This window comes from Choloepus didactylus, chromosome X (assembly GCF_015220235.1).
Source record: "Choloepus didactylus isolate mChoDid1 chromosome X, mChoDid1.pri, whole genome shotgun sequence".
NCBI classification, from domain to species: Eukaryota; Metazoa; Chordata; class Mammalia; order Pilosa; family Megalonychidae; genus Choloepus; species Choloepus didactylus.
This window is the reverse complement of record NC_051334.1, coordinates 161,123,482-161,129,726: the sequence shown is the minus strand read 5'-3', so window position 1 is coordinate 161,129,726 and position 6,245 is coordinate 161,123,482. Positions and strand designations below refer to the sequence as shown.

The 6,245-nt window shown below is 37.3% G+C and overlaps 1 pseudogene; it reads right to left on the bottom strand.

The window, feature by feature from the left end:
* Nucleotides 1-393: 393 nt before the first annotated feature.
* LOC119522427 lies at nt 394-4,127 on the bottom strand (annotated as a pseudogene).
* Nucleotides 4,128-6,245: the final 2,118 nt, after the last annotated feature.

Below are 6,245 nucleotides of genomic sequence, written 5' to 3'. Positions count from 1 at the left end.
GCTCCCCTGAGCCTGAGACAGTCAGCAGTGGTGTGAGAAGGGGTATCCTCCATGCCAGACACCAAGGCGTTAGCCCAGCCCACCCCCACCATGCTTCACTTTGGGGCTCTCCCCATCATATCTGCAGCTGCTCCCATGCTTTTTTTTTTTTTTTAAAGAACTAGTCCATCTCCAAATACCAACCCACCATTTCCCCACACCACAGCACAGCCAAGGGACTTTCAGCCAACTCACTCACTCGTTTCAGAATGCAGACTCTGGGTTTCACCAAATGCATGGTCCCTGTAAATTTAGCAGACTTTTGTCTGGCTGGTGCTACTCCAGAACTGGTGTTCTGGGTCACTTTCTGGTTTTTATCTAGTATTTTTCACGGAGGTGTTTTTTTGCCCTGTCTCACCTAGCCACCATACTAGGTTCTCCTCTCAGGTGACTTTTCAAAAAAAATTCAGGCAACCAAGCACTTTCAGTTTCAGGCACTGAAGGTGGCCAATTTTTGGAAAATGGAAGACATCTGACTTTTGAACAAACACCAAATCCAGAAACTGACTGTTTGGAAATCCAGTTTGAAGTTTTACAGTTTTATTTAGGAGTTTTCTGTTTCATTGCAGTAAGCATGATGTTTAACTCTTTCTTAATTAAACATTTATCAGTTCTCTGTCAAGTTTCAGTTTCTTTTTTGGTAACTCTTTCTGATCAGGGGAATTTCAGACAGGAAGGCATTTCCTCAGACCCAGGGCTGGGGATCCAAGCATATCTGAAAGAAATACTTTTTTGAGGTAGAAGGAACCCATTCATCAACAGTTTCAAGACACTTTGCAGTCAGACAGCAGTTGAAAACCTCTGGCTGTGTAACACTGGATACAATAGGGATTCTGGATCTCTGGCTGAGTATTCTTTTTTTTTTTTTTGGACAGCTTGAGGTGGCCTGCTGTGTATCATTTTCAGAGGAAATCCTTGATTTTTTTATAGTTAGCATCAAAATCTAAATAAAACACAGGTAACTTTTTGAAAGCTTGATTCATCCCATGAATTCTTGTTTGGTGGATTCGTGCAACTGGAGTTCACTGTGAATATGGAACAAAGTCTTGGCTGTCTATGAAATCATATTCTGAATCTGACTGAAAGAGGTGGAGAAGAACATATCCTTGGATGCATAGTGGCAGATATACATATATATATTTGCGAAGGAGATTTATCAGTTTTCCCTCATTTATTTATTTAATCATTTATTTATATCAAAATGGATTACACACATTGTGGCAGGTTTTTTTTTTTTAATATTTTAGCACTTCCTGACTTTCTGGTACAAGTTGCACAAGACTCATCTTTTTTTCCTAATTCAGTTTTTTTGAGATATATTCACATACCATACAGTTATACAAAGCATTCAATCAATTGTTCACAGTACCATTATATAGTTGTGTGTTCATCACCAAAGTTAATTTTTGAACATTTTCATTACCACACATACAAAAGTAATAAGAATAAAAATTAAAGTGAAAAAGAACAATTAAAGTAAAAAAGAACACTGGGTATCTCCCCCCCCCCCATTTTTCTACTCATCCATCCATACACTGGACAAAGGGGAGTGTGATCCACATGGCTTTCCCAATCAAATTGTCACCCCTCATAAGTGACATTGTTATACAATCGTCTTCAAGATTCAGGGGTTCTGGGTTGTAGTTTGATAGTTTCAGGTATTTACTGCTAGCTTTTCCAATTCATTAGAACCTAAAAAGGGTTACCTATATTGTGCTTAAGAGTGCCCACCAGAGTGACCTCTCGGCTCATTCTGGAATCTCTCAGTCACTGAAACTTTTTTCATTTCATTTCATATCACCCTTTTGGTCAAGAAGATGCTTCCATCCCATGATACTGGGTCTAGATTCCTCCTTGGGAGGCATATTCCATGTCACCAGAGAGATTTACAGCCCTGGGTGTCAGATCCCACATAGGGGTGAGGGCAGTGATTTCACTGAGGCAAGGATAATTTTTGTGAAGACAGGTTGGAGTTTTCAGATAGTGATCTTAGTGAAAAATCAGATTTTGCAGGATGACTTTCTGCCAACATCATCTCCCATTGTAAGAGAATATCCTGTGATTTTTTGTAATTTCTGTTGCAATGTTCACTTCTTTGGCACTAACATCAAACAGATCAGCAGAGGCATTGTAGCTACTACTTTCTTCATGACCAACAGAAAGGCTCTGTGCTATGGTATTACTGACAAGTCCATAAAGCATTTCTTTCAATGTATTTGGACTATTACAAATAGTTTCTAAAGAATAGGTAAGTTCCCTGCAAAATGAAAAACTGACATCTTGGTTCTTTAGTCACCTATAATATTGTTTGTTTTCTAAGCTGCAAAGATCAGAAACATCATTATACTTCTTAGAACAAAAAGCTGTCAATTTTTCACTCATTTCTGTAAGTGAGTTTTCTCTACATCCATTCAAATATGGTTGCTCTTGAAGTATTGAGCCTGGTTGAAATTTCAGTCCTATGTGGTTTGATTCTGGTGATTTGCAAATCTTTTGAAGATAGAAATAGAGGTGACAAATAAGTATTTGGCAGAAAATATTCAAAAATTTCTTTTCCTTTACTACTTACAGAGACAGCCTCTGCTGTTTTATCTGATTGTGACTCCTTTTCAGCATGAGGACTTTGATTTACTTCCCAACTGGGAAGGAAGTAATCTTTGCTATAGTTTGTTTTGACTGTTGCTTGCGATGATCTGAGAGCTACAGGTGGTGTATGCAGGCTCCAGTAGTTCTCTGGAGAGTCAAAGATAACCTTCTGTGGTCTACATGTAATTTATCAACATCATTATTCAGATAACATTTCCTACTACTGCCATCTGTTTGGGTTATAGCAGTCTCACTTTCAATAACTTCAAGGAACTTTTTCAGGCTTTCAGAGAATGGCAGATCATCCCAAATCTCAGGGTCACAGTCCAATGAACCACCCACTGGCTCTTCAAGTTTGAGTGTTCAGATCTCTCCTGAATACTAGGAAGGGTATCTACATTTTGATGTTGGTGACATGCTAGCTCAGGCTGGGAATACCTATTTTTAATTTTCCCTGCACTGTGGAAGTACTTTGCACTGCTCAGTTCAGGAAGCTTTTGCATTTTCAAAGGGAATAAATTAGAGTCAGTAACCCTAATTTCATTATAAGTGCTATGAAATGCACTCAACTGATTAGCTTGTAAGTCAAATTCTTCATCCAAATTTTCTGCTTTACTCTTTTTATCCATATATGAAACAAGGATCCATGAACCCTGAATGGGATTATGGCATCTACTACAAATGGTGGCCTCTGCAAAGGAACTGCACTTTCTATTCTGGTGAAGAGTACCAATGGCCATGCTTTGTTCTGAAGCTGAAAATCATCACCTCTTAGATGTGAGTTCAAGTGCTGTCTGCCAATATCTTGAAAAACTATCTCTGTCATGGAACTCTGAAATACATGAACTGCTGTCAGAGCCACATATGCTGGCTGAGATCATTATTTGAATGACCTAAAGTGAGTAAGTAGCTATTAGATGCCTGGGATCCACAGTAAAGTTTCCTGAAATTGGAAAGCTGATGGAAGTAGTCGATGACAGTGAAGCCAGCAACACCTGGGTCTGGCAGAATAATCTGGCAAGGTACTAGTGCTTTAACTTCTCTCTTGCAGTCAGGGTGTTGTTGTATGACATTATTAGATTCTAAAACTTGCCCACCTTGGTTTTCAAAATTAATCACTCCAAAAATAAAGTTTTGTCCAACAAAGCATATTTCAACTGCTTTAGCATGTTCTGTGTTGTATCACTGTCCAGTGTTTCAAGAATTTCGTTAGGATTCTGAATGTACCTGTGCAAACCAGTGGCCATAAGACCAAAATATGTATATAAGAAACTTCCAAATAAAGTAATGTCAAACAGTTTGTTTGATTCCGAAACTTTTAAGGAAAGTTTATATCTGTAACTGGCATTTTCAGCTTCACTAGAAGAGCCACATTTTGGACAATTAGAACTTTTAGAGACTAGGATTATCTGAGATAAGCACTTTTGACATGATGAGTATATAAAATTTGAATTCCGGAGAGCAAGTACAGAGGCAAAAAGAAACTTTCTTCTTCTATTCATGTGTTCACACTGTAGCCTGGAAATTCCATGAGACAGGAACCTGGTCTATCTTGTGCTCCACTGCAACCCCATTACTTACAACAGTGCCTAGTACTTAGTAAATTCTCAATAAATTTTCTCTGAATGAATGAATAAAAAACAAAAAGAAAGGTTCTTGCCACTTTTAAGAAAAATTATATACTAGACATATGCTGTTCGTTGGGATTTTCATCCATTTTTGTTCAAAGACCCCTTAAAAAAAGCTTTTCTCTATTAATAAAAAGATGGATTTTCTTCTTTTCCTACACCCTGTACTACTGTACATTATTCTGTAGTTCTCCTATATGTTTTCTTGTTTATTCTATTTTTTGTCTATCATCTATCCCTATACAGTTCTTTTCTCCCTGTTGCCTTTTTTCTTGACTCTCTTCCCTGCTCTGCATGCTTTACTCATCTATGTTAAAAAAATGCAAAAGAGTAATCTCACTTGTGATTCCAATGTGTGTTCCACTTCTCTCTCCTCCCATATTTTTCAAATTTCAATGCCTTTGCTTTTTTTTTTTTTTTTTATACCCTTCCCTCTCCCTCTGTCTAAACTGCTTTCATTCTCCTGGTCTCTTTAATAGTCTTCTTAGGTAACTTTTACTACAGAAAGCTTTCCCAGGATAGGTTAAGTGATCCTACTTTTAATTTATCACTTTCATATGAAATTTATCCATTTATTGTCTTTTTCTAGAACCAGAGTAAGATCTTAGAGGGATCATATCTTCATGTTTCCAGCTCCATGCTCAATAATTGTTAATTTGAACTTCAGCTATTAACCCTCTTCCTGATTTTCTGCTCTCCTCTTCTTCAGCCAGTTTTCTCATATATCTGTGGCAGTAGACCGAAACAGTGTCCAGAAGATGGCTCAGAGACACCCCAGACCTAGCTGCTCATCCAGCACCTAACAATCAAATCTCTTTTTCTTCCTTTACAATGTATGCATCTAGAGCTATAAATTTCCCCCTCAATGACACGTTTCCTGCATCCCATAAATTTTGATATGTTGGGTTCTCATTTTCATTCATCTCTAAATATTTAGCAATTTGTCTTGCTATTTCTTCTTTGACCCACTGATTGTTTAAGAGCGTGTTGTTTAACCTCCTGATATTTGTGAATTTTCTAAGTCTCTGATGGTCATTCACTTCTAATTGTATTTCAATGTGATCAGAGAATGTGCTTTGAATAATTTCAGTGTTTTTAAATTTATTGAGGCTTGCTTAATGGCCCAGAATATGATCTATTCTGGAGAAAGTTCCATGAGCACTAGAGAAGAATGTGCAACCTGGTGATGTGGGATGTAGTGTTCTACATAAGCCTATTAATTCAAATTCATTTATCAAATTGTTTATGTTTTCAATTTCCTTCTTGGTCTTCTGTCTGGTTGATATATCTATAAGAGAGACTGATGTATTGAAATCTCCCACAATTATTGTGGAAACATCTATTGCTTCCTTCAGTTTTGCCAATGTTTGTCTCATGTACTTTGGAGCACCTTGATTGGGTGCATAGGCATTTATGATTGTTATTTCTTCTTGTTTAATTGTCCCTTTTATTAGTATATAGTGACCTTTTCTGTCTCTTAAAACATCTTTGCATTTAAGGTCTATATTATCTGAGACTAATATTGCTACTCCTGCTTTATTTTGGCTGTAGCTTGCATGGAATATTTTTTCCATCCTTTCACTTTCAGTTTCTTTGTGCCCTGTGTCTAAGATGAGTCTCTTGTAATCAACACATTGATGGTTCAAATTTCTTAATCCATTCTGCCAATCTATATCTTTTAATTGGGGAGTTTAATCCATTCACAATCAGTGTTATTACTGTGAAGGCATTTCTCAAATCAGCTATCCTATCCTTTGTTTTATGTTTGTCAGATATATTTTTCTCCTCTCTTTATTTCCTTTAACATACCTGTGCCAGTTTGAATGTATTATGTCTCCCAATATGCCATTATCTTTGATGTAATCTTGTGTGGGCAGACGTATTGGTGTTGCTTGTGTTGGAGACTTTTGATTGGATGTTTCCATGGAGATGCGATCACGCAACTGTGGGTGAGATCTTTCATTGATAATTTCCATGGATGTGTGGCCCCGC